At 30.8% G+C, this 20,487-nt stretch overlaps 1 protein-coding gene across 1 annotated transcript in view; it reads left to right on the forward strand.

The window, feature by feature from the left end:
• Positions 1-20,487, forward strand: part of LOC115881079 (roundabout homolog 2-like) — a 550,912-nt gene that overhangs the window by 516,716 nt on the left and 13,709 nt on the right. The window lies entirely within an intron of this gene.

The raw sequence follows: 20,487 nt of genomic DNA on the forward strand, positions 1-20,487 counted from the left end.
GTCTAAGGTTTTAGTTAATTTAAAATAAATTTAGACATACATGTAAGAACACTTTGTGTGCTTTTAATTAGGTCGAACATATTATAAACGATAAATCAACTGAATTAAAAGCATACAAAGTGTTCTTATATGTCGGATATCAATTAAAAAATATATTAAAAATACTAGAAATAGTATATATTAAGTTGTTACAGTTATAATTTAATCTTTGGCGGTTTTCAGCAAATAGCAGGCAGTTTTACATAATTTTCCTCCCTTTGAAGTGAATTGGAAACGGCTAGGTATATAATTTTGGTGTAGGCAAGATTCCCAGTTTGTTTCCGTTTGGGACCTGAAATAATAAAAACAAATTAAATCAGATGTAATCATCTGCTGATCATGCTAATATAAAACGCGCGTCCTTAATTCCTTACATGCACCGTAAAAAAATAAAATAACTGCTCTGCAAGTAGCATTTATTAGCAGTACTAATTTAAAAAATCTATAACTGTAAGTAGATATGTTTAATTTACTTACCATTGTATCCTTCGGAAACCAGGTGTACAACAATTAAAGTCCATGATAAAAAATAATTAAGAGTTATTATAAAACACAAATTGTCCCACCATTTTTAAAAAACATTGTCTAAAACAGAATACTGGCAAAAAATCTGAAGGAATTTAATTTTACACAAAATGAAAGCAATTAAAAAACGCGCGAGAAGAATTAAAGTTTCTTTTTTATTTTATCTACAATTTTTGATAGATATAAGGCAATTTTAACAGTCGCTATGAGAAAAAATCAATTAGTTCCAACGTCAATTAGTCTAATATTAATCTACATCAGAAAACCGAGGAAAAAGACGAACAGAGCAGTTAGAAAATCGTTTACAGACACCCCCGGCTCCTGTTCAGACATCATTTTTCACCGGGGCGAACTTATGGCCGGGTTCACACGGATCCGACGCACGGAAGACGCAATCACGGAGAAAACTTTCTCTGTTCTGGATTAAAGATGAAAAACGAACAACAATACCCTCGCTTTCTTTATGATTTTCCGTTCCTTATATCGATGATTATGGTTTTGAGATGAACTGAAGAATATAATAAGAAAAAATGTATTGAGATCGTATCAATTTTCTTTTGTAAATCGTTGTTATTAAAATAAATTCAAGCTGAAAATCCGTTTATATGTGGTATAAATGGGTAAATTCTGATGTAATGTTTGCTGTTAATGTACTGGAAAATCTTTTCAAATATTCTACAAGTGAAAGAAAGTTTTAACGTCTTAATGCTATACAAGTTCAGCTCAGTGAAACACGAGAAATGACTATTAGTCAGTGGACAGTAAGACGAAGATTGAAGGAAAGTAACATGACCCCAAAACACCCGCAATTGGTCCAAAACTTACCCCAGCTCATCGTCAAGCACGCCTGCGTTTTGCACTGGAACATCTGAATTGGACACTAGAACAATGGGAATCTGTTTTATTTTCAGATGAGACCAGGATATGCCTCTATGGTAGCGACCAAAGAAGAAAAGTGTACCTGAGGCCAGGTGAGCGATTCGCAGAATGCTGCATTGAGGAGCGGATTGCTTATGGAGGTGGTTCCTGCATAATCTGGGATGCAATTTTTCTACGACTGCGCGAACCGACCCAGTTTTCATCCGTTGGGGCGACCGTCGGCACGGGAGAGGAGATTTAACTGGTGCTAGGTATATTGAGGAGATTTTAGCAGTTCATATGGTACCTTACGTCGACTAGATTGTAAACTAATTCGAAAATCAAAGAATATGAAATTGTCTTTCAAACAGCATGTATTTTTTCTTAATCTGACAAATAGATTCTAAAAAATATATAGTTAACTTAAAAATTTTGCCTTGGGCCGATTTCTATGCACGCAAGTGCATCGCCTTGCACACACTCATCGTCTTGCACCCCCAGATAAATTTATTTCTTTGCATAGCATATTGTTGTGGCTATGTGTACAAATATCTTAAAATGTGTCTACAAAAAATAGGTCATAAAAGTAATGAAAGAAAACCTTATCGATGGAATGTGTATGGTTTTGCTATTTGCGGTCAAATTTTGTTTCTCAGTTCGAGTTCAATCTTGTAGTAAGTGTTATGTTAACGAAATTTCTGCCAGAGACGAAATTTCTGCCTTCGATAGGGCCCGAATTATCGCTTTGCATCAAGAAGGTCTTAGCAGGCATCAAATTGCTGATCGTTTAAATTTAGTGCGGTACTTACAACGGTATATGGACACCGGAAATGCAAGATCTCGTCCTAGGTTGGGCCGTACAAGGGTAACGGTTGAACGACAGGATCGCTACTTGGCTCAATTTGCCGGAAGAAATCGGTCAGTTCCAATTCGAAAGCTATGATCTCAGTTTCAACGAACTTACTACGGTGTGATATCAAGCCGAACCATTTCCAGGCGACTTTCTAATGCTGGATTGCGGCGCAGACGTCCACTGCGAGTCCCTCTATTAACTTTACACCATAGGCAAAAGAGGCTACAGTGGGCTAGAGAACACCAGAACTGGTTATTACCTCAGTGGAGAAACGTAATTTTCACTGACGAAACCAGGATAGGTTTGATCAGTGATGACTATCGTCAGCGAGTGTGGAGGGAGGCATGGAGGCAGCATCGCTTGAATACAGCCCTTGCTGTTGCTCCTTATCAAGGAGGAACTGAGATGTTCTGGGGTGGCATCATGTACAATAGGCGAACAGAGCTCATTCATATTCATGAGGTGATGAACGCCCATTTGTATGTGGAAACTGTAATCAGACCAATAATTTATCCACTGCGAGAAGAAATCGGCAATAGTTTTATTCTCATGGATGATAAGGCTCGTCCTCACGTCCTCAGAATGGTCCAGGAAGCATTAAATGAAGGGGAAATAACTTGTCTGGACTGGCCTCCACTCTCCCCCGACATGAATCCTATTGAACATGCCTGGAACTACATCACCAGAGCTGTATTTCGCAGAATTAACCTACCAAGAAATCGCCAGGAGTTGATCATTGCCGCTCACCAGGAATGGCAGAACTTACCTCAAGAAACCATAAACAACCTTATAGTGGGGATGCCCCGACGACTTGATGCACTCATAACAAATCGAGGAGGCAATACTTTATATTAGTAACCTTAATTTTGTCAGAATTTATTGTTGATTTATTTATTTTTTCTTTTTTGTCAAACATTTTTCTTTATGAAATTTGCATTTTTTTGTATTTTGCCAAAATATATTATTAAACTTGGTGAAAGTTTTTCCTTTTTTGTGTAATTTTTTGTAAAATTAGTTTGAAATGTAATGTTTTATTAAAATAGTAAGAGGGTGCAAGACTTTTGCCGATGAGTTTATTAAAAAACTTTAAAAATATACGAAATGCTCCATTCCAAAAAAATATATATGTTACAGTTTAAGAGACTGAGTTTTTTACATTATTGCATGAAAATTATAACGTAAAACATATTTTTTGCATTTTTACTCGCAATCAAATCAAAATTAAGTCCTGCTGACATCCCCAACTTACCCGAATCTGCAGATTTACGATGACAAATTTATTTTCATTAATTTCCTCTTGCCTGGTGACCGTCCGAGTCAGCGTTTGATTGCTTTTTGATCTAGATTCGACAGAAATAGACGTCGAAATCCCGCCCAATAAAAAAGGAAAACGGAGAAATCGGTTTTCGGAAAAAAATGGGGAAAAGTGGATTACTGTCGGATTGACGATGTCGAGTTTTAATTAATTAAGCAAATGAAAGGAGAGAAAAAAAGGAAAACAGGCTTTATTTTATTTTCGTTTTGCTCTATTAGTTCCGAGGCTGTGTTTTATTTGCTTGAATAATTAAAACGCTCTCTTAATGTTAATTGAATTAACAGAAAAAAAATAGAAAACAATAAAAATAGAGTTTATTTCGAATAAACTTTTAGGCACGTGATTAAGCTTGACCGGCACAGCGTTGACCACTTTCATATATTTTCTTTTAATCAAAATATTTTAGATAACAAAAATAAATTAATTATAAATATATAAACAGCATATATTTACATTAATAAAACTCATACTTTTTAACAGCACTTAAGGGACATAAAGGGTCATTACTACTGCTTTCCCGTTCAAAATATTCTAAACTGTATTCAAATTCAAAATGCACCAGTATAAACAAATGCACAGTGCGTGATCAGCACGTGTCAGGCGAGAGCCAGCGGCAAAATCTACCCTGATTGGCCGGCCAGCCATAGAGCCGTTGAGGTAGGCGGTTGAGATTTTTTACAGGGTCGGCTTGCATAGCGCGTTAAGGAATACTGTTTGATAACAAAAAATGCTTTTTAAATTTATTCCCAACCAAGCGAGTAAAATCAGAACAGTCAACTATTCCAATAATAATTGTTGATCACTTCGTAAAAGTTACAAGTTACAAATAGAGAAAATAATATTTATGTTTGCATAAAATATTTTTACAATTAGTACACACGTACCTACTACAAAAAGTCAAAAGTTATATATTTTATATAAAATTATTATCTTGTAAATGTTAATAAAATCATAAATTTTGTAAATCTAATGTTAATAAATGTTATGTTTAAAAATAGAAGTTTTTATTTGACTAGTTTTTTTCAAAAAAAATGTTGTTATACTTTAAAACGGATAATACAGCAGGCTACGAAAGCAAGTTAAAACTAAGTGTTTTTGTCAACTAAAATTTTTCCTGGCGGTCTCTTACCGTTTTTCAGAAAAACGGAAAATAGTTTCAACATAGAATTTTACTTAATTTCTCATATTTTTAAGGTTTTCTAGCACATATTTTGTTAGGTATGCAATAAACAATGAGGTTTTTGCTATTTTCTGTAACTTTTTTAACCAATTCTATGCATAATAGAGGAAAATTTGCTAAAATAAATTTGTAAACAATCTGAAAATGTTGGGTTATGTGTTTCTGGCATTTAAAGCAACGTTGCCAATGCTGAACGTAAATTTAGCGTGTTTTTTTCGCTCATTCTGGGATGACGAAAGGCGGTTGCCTTGTTGAACAGCTCCTTCCCATAACTGCTATTTTACCAACGATATCTGACTATTTATAACCACGAAGTGGCATGAAAAAGTTTTGTTTGCATTGGTTACAACTTCTATGCGGAGGGTGTTAATCTTTTTTTGTTATATTATATAAAAAAAAAGATTAACCCCCTCCGCAAAGAAGTTGAAACCAGTGCAATCAAAACTCTTTCATGCAACTTCGGGCTTATAAATAGTATTTATATAACTTCTTTTTTTAATATAATATAACATAAAAATATCAACCCCCTAAGCATAGAAGTTGAAAGCAATGTAATTAAAACTCTTCCGCGTAACTTTGTGGATATAGGTATATTTAACTATTGTCAAATCTCATAATAGGTAATTTATTTAAAATCCCTAATCACCCGAAAAAAAATCAAATATTTGTCTATCTTATTACATAGGAGAGAGAAAGAAGAATATATGAAATGTCAAACTTCCATCTGGTCTCAATTTTCTTTGTTATTTTGTTAAGAAAAGTGTTTTTCAGTAAAATTTTGGACATTTTTCAATCCTCATTCAAGTGTGGCTTTTAGATAAACTATGATATAATAAAAATATAGTGAAATTATTACTTTATAGGGCTGAAATAAAAAAAAAATAATATTGAAATTATTTTCCGTTTGTCTGAAAAACGGTAAGAGACCGCTGGTTGGTTAGGTTTGGTCAGATTCGTAATCTACGACCTCAAAATAGGGTGTATACCAATTTTGGTGAAAATAGGACGATTTCCAGTTTTCCTAATAATTACCCATTTATATAATATAAATTTCCATCATAAAATATAAACAATAGTAAAAAAAATCATAAAAATATACATAATAATTTTATGATTTGAAATATCCGACCTTAGTGCGGTCCTGGTTATATTACTACAGCGTTCCTGTTCACGTGCTTGCCTCATGTCTCTGTTTACGTTTGGTGCATCTTGGGGTTGAATTTACTATAGTAAAGTTGCGATGAGTTTTGTACGGCTATTAAGCTAGGTCCAACTTTCGTTCAGCTGAAATCTCTTATATAAAAAATGACTTTATATATGCGTTCTATTTTTCGGACTTTAGTATAGCCGAAATCTGTTACATCAAAACTAGTCTTCGGGGTGTGTTTTAGACATTTTTCTAAACATAAATACACAAAAAAGTGTCTGCGGAAATTTTTTATTTTTATTTTACATAAAAAAATGCTTTGACTTTAGAATCGCCGAAATCAGTTATATGAAAAATGAACTTATATTTGTTTTATTCGAGCCTTTACGAGCAAAGAAATACAAAAAAATTCCTGCGGAAATGTGTCAATGCCATTTTGTGCACTTTGTTTTTCATACATTTTTCAGTTTAGAAGTTTACGGGGCCCGGGAGCGAATAGGGGTGCTGGGTGGGGTAAAACATCTTTCGAAGGAATAACAATAATTCTTGTAGAATAGGTAATATAGGTTCTTGTTTTTTATTAAAGCTTTGCGTAAATAGGGTTAATTCAAAAAAAATCATTGGATCATGCAGTTTTCTTTTATATCTTAATAATTAACTGTAATTTTGCAAAAATATTAGATTGATTAAGATTTGGGTTGCTTTGGTTAGCTTTTCTTTGTGGAGGGTGTAAAGCTGTGGTTTTAATATTTTAATAATTAACTGTGATTTTGTAAAAATATTATTAGATTTATTATTAGATTGGTTAGCATTTTAGACATTTTTAAATGATTTTTTTTTTTGGTTTAAAAGTGATAAAAAGATATTTTTTTATGTATTTATGCTTACAAAAATGGAAAATGAAAATCAAGCATTTCAAATTGTTTATTTTCCTGAGTTTGTAAACGCTTCTAAAAGGCAAAAATATATTTATTTTTTATATAACTGATTTCAGCTATTCTAAAGTCTATTAAGTTTTCTCAGAAAATGGATACAGTTTATTTCCGCAGGAAAGTTTTTATTTTTCTCAATTCGTGAATGATTCTAAAAGGCAAAAACATATCTATTTTTTATATAACTGATTTTAGCTATTCTAAAGTCTAATAAATTTTCTTAGAAAATGACAACAGCTTATTTCCGCAGGAAAATTTTTGTGTTTATATGTTCAGAAAAATATTAAAAATAAAACGCAAAATGTATTTTTTTATAGCAGATTTCAGTTATTCTAAAGTGAGAAATTTGGAAATTACGAATTTCCGCAGGAAAATTTGTGTTTCCGTGGTTCACAGTAGCTTTTTAAAGACAATTTTTTTCTTCTAATAACTGATTTCAGCTAAACGAAAGTTAACCCTTAAGCTATTTTGTACACTTCGCATTAGAGGACCTAAAAAGAACAATGTTTGACTGCAAGGTCTGCTATACTCTGTTTTTTTTCTCAGGTAAGATTTCGACAGACGATGACAGAAGAAAAGCAGATGACGTCCCATACCAATCTATTTATTTTACTAACAAAAGTTTCTAATAATTATTAAGTTATCTATGGATGGATTTAAATATAAATCCGTCATGCGTCGTGTCTTGCTGTTTTTAATCAGTTTTATTGGTTTATTTAAAAAATGACAGATCGTATTTCAATTTTATTGGTTTGACGGAACGATGAACGACAAACGGACGCCGATGCGTATGAACTCGCCTTTAGATTTTTGTCATTTTTGACGCTTGTCAAAGTCTTGCCAAATTATAGGTTATAATTTTGTGTCAACTTTTGTTAAATACCCTGCGTTTTGGAAGATGATGCATTTTGATTCGTATTATTACGTGTGTTTTGTGTCTTTTGAAGTCAAGTGGAGGAAAAATCGAGTGAAAATTAACTGTAGACCCAGAGCACAGTTTATGGTTAATACTCGCTGCCAGGGCAGAAAGTCTTATACACCAATGAAGTTGCTATCGATAAAGTTTGTATACCATTTCGTCGTAGATAAGTGCATCTTGTATATGGTAGAAGGATCAAACTAAACACATACTAAAAACTGGAGTAGCTGTAAAATATCGATATCACACGATAGGTAAATAATGGATTTTAGTACTGCAGAAAAATAATGTCAAAAGGTACTGGTTTAAAAAAATTAAGATTAAAGTTAATTAATCAACCTCTAAGGTATAAAATTTGGTAGGTGTTATTATTAATAAAATAGTTTGTTGTATTTACCTATGTTGTTTTATTTATACCTGTGGAATATTACAAATTTGTATTTGTACATAAGTTATATTGATAAATATAATCATAAATGCGGGTAGTTTCATAAAGCTGAAAGTAAATAATAGTTTTTTTTATATTTTTTTGGTATGTAGTGGTCTTGTTCTTGTTTGTTTTGTATTAACACATACCGTTTTTATTAAACAAAATAACTCGATTACATTTTTTCAGTTTTATACAGTTTTTTTCACAATATTTTGAAGTAATCACTTGTCATCTTGTCAATCAAATTTTAAATATATCGCTATGCGTTCCAGTTGTACCAACTTATTTCTTTGTAAAATAAAATAAACTACTTTGAAATTAAAATGACAGACACATCTCACTGTCAAGGATCTTCTCGTTGGACATCTCACATCTCACTGTCTCACTGTCAAGGATCTTCTCGTTGGACATACTATACCACCTGAATCCCAGCGGGAAATTTAAATTCTAGTTAGTCATCCCGGCGCCGAATTTGTCCATGGTTGGTAACAATGAATTTAAAAATTGCGCCCTCGATTATGTAACTAAAAGTTTAATTCATATCAAGAATAGAATATAATCATTCTACTATGCATTTTTGCTACTCGAATGCAAAAAAGATTCAAAATAAGTCTTTCAGTTTTGTTTTGCGCTGCTTCTCGTTGGCCAAATAAAAATTAATGACTCTCCAGGCAGATAAAGTGAAATTTAAAGTCAATTCCAATGGAATAGTAGGGGTGAGCGCTAACCGGAAATTGAGATAGTCGTCGCCCGATACGATTCTCGGCCTGAATCGACCCATTTATCAATCAAACTGCGTTCATTTCCTCTTGTTTTGAGAAAATCGTTTTTTTATCGGACCCAGTTCGTTTTTTTTTAAACGGTCCGGATTTGACTGTCAATGTTGGTTTGGTTTTACAACTTCTTCGTCCATAGACCAAATTATAAAAATGCAATGAAAATAGCATTTTATGAATAAACTAGCTAACCCGGTAAACGTTGTTTTGCCCAAAGGAACAAAATTAAATTATTCTGGATGCCGGGCCACAGCGGCATCCAAGGCAACGAAAAAGCCGATGAGCTAGCTAGGCAAGGATCATCGGCATCATATCTTGGTCCAGAGCCAGTACTGGGAATACCCAAATGTATGGCAGTAGGTGCACTAAAACTCTGGATCAGGGAAAAGCAGAATGTCCACTGGAGAAACAGATAGGGGAACAGACACAGCAAGGCCTTTATTCAAGGGCCAAGCTCTAAAACCGCAAAAGAACTGCTAATGCTTAGCAGGAATAAGGTGCGGATCACAACAGGCCTCTTGAGAGGGCGCATGGCTGTGAAGTGTTACCTGAACAAGCTCAACCAGTATCAAGAAAGTCTTTGCTGCAGACTCTGCGATAAAGATCCTGAAACAGCGGAGCACATAATATGTCACTGCGAGGCTTTGGATCGTAAGCAACACTTTTTATTTGGGAAAGCCAGGCTAGAACCGGAGGAACTATGCTCCCATCCTCTCAAGGACCTATATAAGTTAGTGTAGGGCACAGGGATAGGAGACATTAGGCCTTACAGGTTGTAGTGTTTCCGACACTTCAACAATTCTTATCCGTATTCAAAGTTAAATAGCACTTAAACCTCCAGCTTAAAAAAGGCCCCATTCATACTAATTTAACTTCGCGATACCAGGCGCACCAAGGCGTAATATTTACACTGCGTACGGCAATTGAAAGTAAAAGGGCACTTTGTAATCTCCCCACGTGAAAAGGCCTCGATACAGCGCTGCCGGGTCAAAAGGGTGCATTAAATTGAGGTATAAACGTTGTTTTCCTTGCATTAATGCCCTGTGTTTACCTGGCGCTCGCTGTCGACTAAACAAAACCACCCCGAAAGCCACCCCTGCGAAGCGGCAGATGTCTGTAATAGGGAGGAAGTAGTGGAGTATATCGATGTCTCGATTAGTCTACTAAAAATAGATACAATTTAAGTTGAATAGATTCTCTAGATTCTATAAAGAGACAGAATTAAAAACACAAGTAAAAGAAAAAAAGCAAAAAAAAGACAGTGTTTCGCACACGTAAAATGCATGGAAGAAAACAGGCTACCACGCATTGAAGGGAAACCCATGGGTAAGAGACAGCCGGGGAGACCTCCAAAAAGATGGAAAGATAGTTGGCAGTCGATCTCCCAAGAACTCCTACAGAGGCAACCTTAAAAGTAACAGATCCACTAGATCTCAAATAAGTCGAAGTAGAAAAAATCCAAAAAAATTATTGCTTGCTTGAATTTTGAGAACCACTGGATCTATTTTTTTGTAAATTTGATCTACTACCCAAGTTGTCATATTATCAAGAAATTGTGTTTTTTAACTGAAAACTAAAAAAAATTACATTTTTTTTTCAAAAATTCCAAATTTTATTTTTTTTAAAAAAAACCTCATACTCGTGTTTCTGGGGTCTAAATATACTACCCATAAAAATAATTGCACTTATTTAAGACTCACCCTATATAACACCATATGATTTTTTACTATGCTTCTTGTTTTAGGTATTAACCAAAACAAAAACATTTTTTAATAAATCTTGCCCTATCCACTTATCCAGTATAGCCTTATCGGCTCTTAATGTCTCTTGTGGTCGACTTCCATCTCTCCAACGTTCTATTATAGTTTCATTATTAACGCTAGGACGGTCGGTAATGCAGATTTCTCCGCTTGACTCTCCCGTATCAACCACAGATGCAGGCGATGGCTTGGCAATGAAATTTTAATCGAGAATAATGACAAGTTATTCGGTTAATCCTGTTTCAAATGAATTAATTAGATATTTCATGTCATTATTACAGTGAAATTTAACTATTCTATTAGAAAAAATACTGTGAGATTTTACTGGCAAAATATTCTCTCCTATTTCAATTTAACAAAGAAAAGTGAATCATAAATCGTACAGTTGTGAAAAAAAATATTTTGTACAATATTGTTATATTGACGTAAGATTTTGTCCTTTTACTATTATTTTACAAAAAAGGGCATATTAACCCGCAACACAACCAGCAGAGATAAAAGAATATAATATAACAGTTGGTCATCCTATTTCAAATGAATAATTAAATAATTTACGTCCTTATTGTAGTAATCTTTAACTAATTTAGTAGATAGAAAGTGTTAGATATTACTGGAAGGGATATTCTCTATTACATAAATTTTACAAAGAAAAGTGTATCATGAATTGGGCAGTTGTGAAAAATAATGTTGTAGTATTAGCAAAAAATGTAATCAATCTTTGTGTTTATAGATTACAGTTAAGCGATGAAATCTTTGGTGAAACCACAGAAAAATAGAACACTAATTTAACTATGTATTAGTTATTAGAAATACTAATAATTGTCTGGAATTTGATATCTATAGGATATCTATAGGAATCACATCATAGTGTTGAACATAAAATGGCTAGTTTAAATTTCTTAGTTCATAGGTTACTTAGTTTCCCACTTTCCAACGAAAGATATGAAATAGAAAGAGATTACATTAGGAATGTAGCTGAGTGTAATGGATATTCTCCTTCGCTAGTTGATAAATTAATTAGAAAACGTAGGTATAGGTTAATGATTTCTGAAAATTCGACTTTTCAAGTGGAGAAAGATACGTCTAAATATTTTTCAATACCGTTTGATAGAGAGTTATCCGGTGGTCTAAAAGGAATTTTTAAGAATGTCAATTATAAACTTGTGTATAGTGCTAATAATAAATTACAACAATTATTAGGTAATCCAAAGGATAAAACACCTCCACTGGAAAGGTCGGGTATTTATGAAATTTCTTGTAAAGATTGTAATCAGAAATATATTGGGCAAACTAGAAGATCAATATTAACTAGATTTAAAGAACATTTAGTTCAGATAAGATATGGTAGACCGGATAAATCTTGCGTTGCCGAACATATTGTTGATAAAGAACATTGTATAGATCTTAATAATTTAAAATTAATTAAATAAGTCTCAAATTACAGGCAATTAGATGCATCAGAATTAATAAATGTAAAGATAGTATGTCAACGGTCAACGGTCCAATTCCTTCAAGTTCTTTGTTCTTACTACTCTAGTGGCGGAAATTAACTGTTACGCTCAGTGGGCTCTGACTCGGTTGGCTAGATTTTGCCACGCCCACTCGGTACCTACTGGGCGAGTATATAAACGCTCAACTGTAATACTGACAGTTATTACAATACTCTTTTCAATATTAAACGTAGTTTTAAGCCTAAACTAAACAAAAGGTGTCTCATAACTTGCACTATTAAGAAAAATAATTACAGTTGATATTTATGATTTGATAATACTATGAACACATTTTGAAAGAGGGGATTCGAGAATAATAAAGTACGAAAAAGAAAAAAAATACCAAAAATTTTAGACAGAGGAAAATATCTACCATGAATATTTCTGGATTATTTATTGACTTGAAAATAAGTGTGAAAAAAGCAAAAAACGAACATATTTCAGTATTACTTCATTACTTTTTCCACGCTCATGAATATTTCGCACATAAAAACGGGCACAGCGTATATCTCCGTACGAAAGAAGCATGAAAGAACAAATAACTTATTTTCGGTGGATGACTTTTCGCAGGCACTCTGTTTTTTATTTATCTCGTTCTGTTTATCGCATTTCACGCTCAGTTTCCTTTGTTTTATGACGTTGTTTATAGGCCTACTGTAGATTATTACCTATATATTATTCTAAATAGAGCAATTTCGATATAAACAAACAATATTTTGTGTATTTTAGAATATTAATATTTTTAGTTGAGTACAAATCACAGATAAATTTATTTACAGCTTTATTACCACTTATTACCGCTTATTTTTTTTATTATAATACAAAAAGTACAGGGTAGAGTATAGCAAATATCGATAATTTTCACAGTAGTTCGGGTTATGAGGTACTTTTGATTGGAAAGTATATATAATATTGTTCAAAATATTTATAAATACTATGATGTGTTAAATTTTGTGCTAATTTTGAAAATTCATTCATAATTTTGAAAATTCGCATTGTTAATTGCGAAAAAGACAGAATCCTTGCCAGTACTATCTCAGTTTCTTTTCTAGTATAATAGTTAAATGTTATTTAACTATTAACAACAGGACTAACAACTGTTTTAATATATTTTCTGTCTGTGCAGAGCAAATGTCAATATTTCTCACAATAGTGCGGGTTAGGATTCATCTTTTATTGTAGAATAAAAGGAAAAGGACTTAACGCTAACATAACATTGTATAAAATAATGAGAGATTAAGGATAATTAAATATATCTATAATAATAACATAGAATAAAACAGATTGAAAATGTACAGGGTGGCTCGAATTCGACGCTCATCATTAAGTAAGAGATATACAGGATCGGTTAAATGGAGGCAAAGTTGCGCAATTTGATGCTCAATAAAATGCCGTATTGCATTTTTATTTTTTTTTGCATGAAATGTTCTGGTGATGGAATTTTCTGTACGAAACGTCGGCAAATATCAAAGTGACTATATACAGGGTTGTTCACCACATACGACACGGAGTATTGTAGCTAAACGATTATATTTTTACAAATTTCAAGTTTTGGGTTCGATGTAGGACTATTAGAGGTACAATTTAAAAATAATTTTACAAGATACAGAGTATCCCAAATAAGTAAAAAATATCAAAGTTGTATTTTTTTAAATGGAACACCCTGTATATTATTACATTTTTAGTTTCTACGATTAAAATAAAGGTAAATTTGATTAAGGTTTATTATACTTAAACCTTACCGTTTTTGAAATATTTTCAATTTTGTGAAATTGCAATAAAAATTTTAAGGCTTCATTTCTCCAAGGGTATCAAAGTTTTTAATACTAAATATTTACTGAAGTTTATTTATTGATCAGTTATTGTGTTGCATAATAAAAATAATACTACCTTATACAGAGTGTCTAAAAATTTATTTTAAATAATTTCTAGCTTTAAACGCCCATAACATCTTTAATTTAAATGGAATGCCCCATATATTTTAGGAGAATCAGATGCACAATTTAATTGTCTATCAAATTGTATTATACCATTTTTTACCTATCCCTACAAGTTTTCGTAGAAAATGCATTTTCTTATAATTTAGACCTCATTTATCGATATACCCATGGAATATTGACATTTGAGATTGTTTTTAAAGCAACAAATGTACAAAATGTACAGGCCAGTAATATTATCGTCTTTAGCAAAACGATAATATTACTAGCCCATTTGTATGCAAAAAGAAAACTATTTAAATCTTTATAAAAGAGTATACCATTAATTAAATATAACACCATTATTTCCGCCCATATACTAATTAATTACATAGTTAATTGTGTTGTGTTAATAAATTATTCTAAATAAATGTGGATTTGAGTCAGAAATCAATATAATAATAAGTTATCACAATTAAAGTCTCTGTTGTTATAAATAAGCATTTATTAAAAAATGAAATATCATTTTTAAGGTGTTACTTTTTATCACACTGTCTAATACCCATACAAAAGTCAGTTTTTTAGTATTTGGAGCAATTATTATTAATCAACGCAAACAGTCAGTTCATGTAGTTTGAATACTGGAATCTTATTAATTGGTCCTCTTTAACAAATATTTAAACAGTTTTTTTTAATTTTTTTAATGAAATAGACGAATTATATCGACAATATTAGTATCTGTACTCTTTAAAAATTTGGTACATCTTTAAAAACAATCTCAAATGTCAATATTCCATGGGTATATTGACAAATGAGGTCTAAATTATAAGAAAATGCATTTTCTACGAAAACTTGAAGGGATAGGTAAAAGATGGTATAACACAATTTGATAGTCAATTAAATTCTGCATCTGATTCTCCTAAAATATACAGGGCGTTCCATTTAAATTAAACAAGTTATTGCCGTTTGAAGCTAATAATTATTTAAAATAAATTTTTAGACACTCTGTATAAGGTAGTATTATTTTTATTATTGCAACACAATAACTGATCAATAAATAAACTTCAGTAAATATTTAGTATTAAAAACTTTCATACCCTTGGAGAAATGAAGGCTTAAAATATTTACTGCAATTTCACAAAATTGAAAATATTTCAAAAACGGTAAGGTTTAAGGATCATAAACCTTAATCAAATTTACCTTTATTTTAATCGTAGAAACTAAAAATGTAATAATATACAGGGTGTTCCATTTAAAAAAATACAACTTAGATATTTTTTACTTATTTGGGACACTCTGTATCATGTAAAATTATTTTTAAATTGTACCTCTAATAGTCCTTCATCGAACCCAAAACTTACAATTTGTAAAGATCTCATCGTTTAGCTACAATACTCCGTGTCGTATGTGGTGAACAATCCTGTATAGTGTTTTAAGAGTGATGAAAGGATTTAATTAAATTGAAAAAAAAATCAAGTCCGTATTTAAAAAAATTTAGTTGATGATGGTCGCAAGAAGCCGAAACGTCAGAGCCAATATTTAATCACACAGAGTTATAGAGCAGAAACAGTAGCCATGAAAATGTGTATTTCATTTTAGATTATCTTAACAAATAAACCAGGAAACAATAGAAAACAAAATTGAAAATTCCGGTTTTTTTTCGAATATATTCGGAAGTATTCGGAATTTTTCAAAATGCAATACGGCATTTTATTGAGCATCAAATTGCGCAACTTTGCCTCCATTTAACCGATCCTGTATCTCTTACGGTTTCTGAAATCCCAATGATGAGCCTCGAATTCGAGCGACCCTATACAGTATAAATAAATGTATGATAATAATTAATTCAAGCCCTAGACATCATTAATTTACTTGTATTCTTTATTCCTTAATAGCGCTTACTACCACTTGGCTTTAAAAAGGTTGTAATTTCTTTTTAAATTGTGTAAACATGATTTTTAAATAGTTTAGTTTAAAATTCAAGAAAAAAATAAGTTTTGGAAATAGATTTTTATATCTGGAAACGATCTATCCTTTCAGTCTTTTTAAAATTAATATTAATTTTTGCCAAGTTTTATATGAATTTTTGGTAAACGACGCCTAGAGGTTGACCTCGCTAAAATTATCACTGATTGTCATTCCCCAGCCGTCTGTGACGCCGTTTTTATTTAATCATACCCTACATTTAATGTTGAAACGATGTGTAACAAATGCCCTTATCCATTTTTTTTGTTGGGCAGAGTTTAGCAAATGTAGATATGTTTTTCACAATATTGCGGGTTATGAGACACTTTTAGTTTGTAAAATAAAGTAAAAGAAGAGCTTACGTTAACATAACAGTGTTGTACAAAATACTTATAAATACAGAGATAGGTTAGATTTTTTGAATAAATTTCTAAGAATTTCTAAAATTTTAAAATATTATTTTTCACAAATGTACAGTGAGTCAACGATAGAGTAAAGTCCATTATCTCATTTGTTTCGAGGTTCACAAAAAAATGTTTAATATAAAAGTTATAGGGAAGGTTAAGATACACATTTTAAAATTATTGTAGAGTATACAGGGTGCTTCAAAAAAGTGTGGCGGATATAACATATATTTTTTTAAACCCAACACCCTATTTTTTATTTTATTTTTAGATTCTGCGTAAAATTCCATAACTTTTTTATATATGATGTTATATACCTAAAATTAATAGTTTTTGTAATATTTAAATTTGTTTAAACAAATGGTAAATTGCTGTGTGACAAAAAATTGTCAGTGGTACCATTGTTTCTGAAGTTGCAATACCAAAATTTGGTATGAGAGTTTTATAATGATGAAAAAAAGGATATATGTAAAGATATTTTAGTTAAATGCTACAGGGTGTTCAAAATATATTTATGAATTTCAACTACTTAAAATTAAAAAATCTCAAATTTTTCAAACGGTACACCCTATATATTTTCATTTTTTCTGATAGATTTTGCAAAGCTCTTCAACTTTTATTAAGTATGTCATATACCTATTTTTAATAGTTTGCGATGTATTCCAATTTTTTCTATTTTTACACTAATTTTTAATACAATCACGCTATAACATCATAGTTGCCGTGACAAAACGAAAGTATTTACTACTTATCTTTAACAAGTAGTTTAATAATTAATTGCAATAATTGTTATTATTAGTTAAAATTAATTAAATTTACTCAAATCAACTAAAATCGTAATCGTGAATTTCTTGGTGTATTTCTATATTACGAAAGATAACACTTGGATTTTCCGTCGGGGCTAATAGCCACAGATTAGGGTTATACTAACTAGATTATCTAATTGTTGACGACTACCGATATAGAAATTTTTTTTGAGATACAGTCATACAGTAAAATTTTTTCTCGTAGTAATTCTGGTTTATAATTCATTTCATAAAGCCAATATTATAGCTGCGAAACCGTCCCATTACACACTGAAAATAATATAATATAATATGAAAATGTTTTCTAGATAATCTACATCTATTCTTACAGTACTTAGCAAAGTACTATGTAATATATCGTACTGAGCCAAAAAAATATGTTTATCTTGGCTTGTTCGTGTATATCAGTCACATTGACTAATTCATTTTCAGGAAAATCTGTAAAACTATTATCTTTACCTCTACCATTTATACTTATTACAACAAAGTAAACTAAAATTCACGTTTTGTTCTTAACTTGCTTAACAGACATATGAAATTTTGATCATTATTATTTTTTGTCATGGCAACTATGATGTTATAGCGTACCTAATTGTATTAAAGATATGGTAAAAATAGAAAAAATTGGAATAAATCGCAAACTATTAAAAATAGGTATATGACATATTTAATAAAAGTTGAAGAGCTTTGCAAAATCTATCCGAAAAAATGAAAATATATAGGATATTAAAAATTAAAAAATCTGAGATTTTTTAATTTTAAGTAGATGAAATTTATAAGTATATTTTGAACACCCTGTAGCATTTAACTAAAATATCTTTACATATATCTTTTTTTTCATCTTTATAAAACCCTCATACCAAATTTTGGTATTCCAACTTCAGAAAAAATGGTACCACTGACAATTTTTTATCACACTGCAATTTGACATTTGTTTAAACAAATTTAAATATTACAAAAACTATTAATTTTAAGTATATAACATTATATATAAAAAAGTTATAAAATTTTAGGCGGAATCTAAAAATAAAATAAAAAATAGGGTGTTGCATTTAAAAAAACATATGTTATATCGACCACACTTTTTTTATGCACCCTGTATACTCTATAATAATTTTGACATGTGTATCCGAACCTTCCCTATAACTTTTATATTTAAATTTTTTTTGTAAACCTCGAAACAAATGAGATAATGGACTTTACTCTATCGTTGACTCATCCTGTACAATTTCTGATAATAAATTTAAAGGAAGGAAAGGTAACTTACCTCCCATAGTAAGTTTGCAAATTATCCCACTAAATATCTCTGAAAACCCTGTATATGCACAAGAATTCTTTTTTATTTTACTACTTTGTTTTAGTAAATTTTTAGTATTTTTATTTAATTATTTTTCATAAATTTTAAACCCTATTTTACAGTATATACGGTAATCTTCGAAATTTGTTTTATTATTACTAAATCCTCCCTTTCAAAATGTTTTTTTAGGCACTGCTATTGGCAGTAATATAATATTCTGCAGCGTTTCGGGCCAAAATCAATTTTCTAATTTCACGCGTATGTGATTTCAGTCTGCCTCTGAAAAGCTTTGTGCCTGTTGTTTGTTGATGTATTTTGCGATATTTTTTCAGCCATATATGTATATTAATGAATATAAAATATTTTTTTATTTAATTTATCTATGAATGATATTTGCTTAATATTATATTTCTCTCTTTTAATTAATTTACGAAAAAATATGTATCAGTATTAGAATATAAAATATAGTCTATAAAATGAATAACTTTGAATTTTGACCGTTATTTTTACCAACATGGCAAATATAAAATCCCCCTGTCAAAAAAGTTACTGATATTCTTTAAATTGAGTGCCTGAACGAACCAGATGGGTAACTCTTTTTACTTTCGTGAAATAGAAAAGGAAAATAATAAAACAAGTGACAGTTCTTCCTCTTCTTGTAAAAATAAACACAAAATGTCATAACTGACAAAAGTAAAATGTCATCAGCTTTTGACATTTCTAAATATTAGACCAATGCCGTCTCTAATAGAACAGCCACGGAGCGAGATTTGACGTCACGCTAGTTAGATACAACGGATTAATAAATATGTTGTAGAATACATGGAAAACATAATTATTCCTCGTATTTTTGGTTTGTATTTTAAAAATGATATAGTTTACATGAAATATACATAATATACAGTTAATAAATACAATATAATATATACCTATTTATAGTAATAAATACTTTGGCAAATAAACTATGAGCCATACAAATGCAGCAAATGTTTTACAATATACAAATAATGAATAGGTGGTACATAAGATAATGGGTAAAATGTAAAATATATTTTAAATTTTGGGGTTTGAAAATCGATCTAATTTAACAAAAAACATTCAATATATATTAATAGTGATGTATTATTATTTGCATTCACAAAATTTATTTATATATTATAATGTTTACTGCAATTAATAAACTAATACAAACTTGTCAAAAGATGACCACATATTTTTAAAAATTATTATTCTTAACACAAAAACTATCTACATTGACTATGGAGTACGATTTCAGCCATATTGTAAAACATTTGCTGCATTTGTATGGTTCATAATTTATCTGCCAAAATATTTATTACTATAAATAGGTATATTATTGTATTTATTAACTGTATATTATGTATATTTCATGTAAACTATATCATTTTTAAAATACAAACCAAAAATACGAGGAATAATTATGTTTTCCATGTATTCTACAACCTATTTATTAATCCGTAGTATCTAACTAGCGTGACGTCATAAATCTCGCTCTGAGGCTGTTCTATTATAGACGGCATTGCGTCAGCATGGCCGCAAGTTGCTAACCTAATAAAATTAACACTAGAAAAGCCCGCGGGAACTGCCAAATTCAAAGTTATTCGTTTTACAGACTATACTCAGTATTTAGTAAATTTAATCTAAATTAATAAAAATAAAAACAGAAACAGAAAGTAAAAGAAAGCCAGAGAACGAAATCAAGTTTTTTTAACACAGAATCAATAATTCTATAGTATATTTAACAAAACTTTGGTTGCATGTCATCAATTACACCATATTTGAATCTCCGAAATATCGAAAAAATAATTTTATTTATTTATTTCACACCTTCTCGGGGGTAAATAATCTTTCACA

This window comes from Sitophilus oryzae, unplaced genomic scaffold, assembly GCF_002938485.1.
Source record: "Sitophilus oryzae breed Bouriz unplaced genomic scaffold, Soryzae_2.0 scaffold_1693_pilon_pilon, whole genome shotgun sequence".
Lineage (NCBI taxonomy): Eukaryota > Metazoa > Arthropoda > Insecta > Coleoptera > Curculionidae > Sitophilus > Sitophilus oryzae.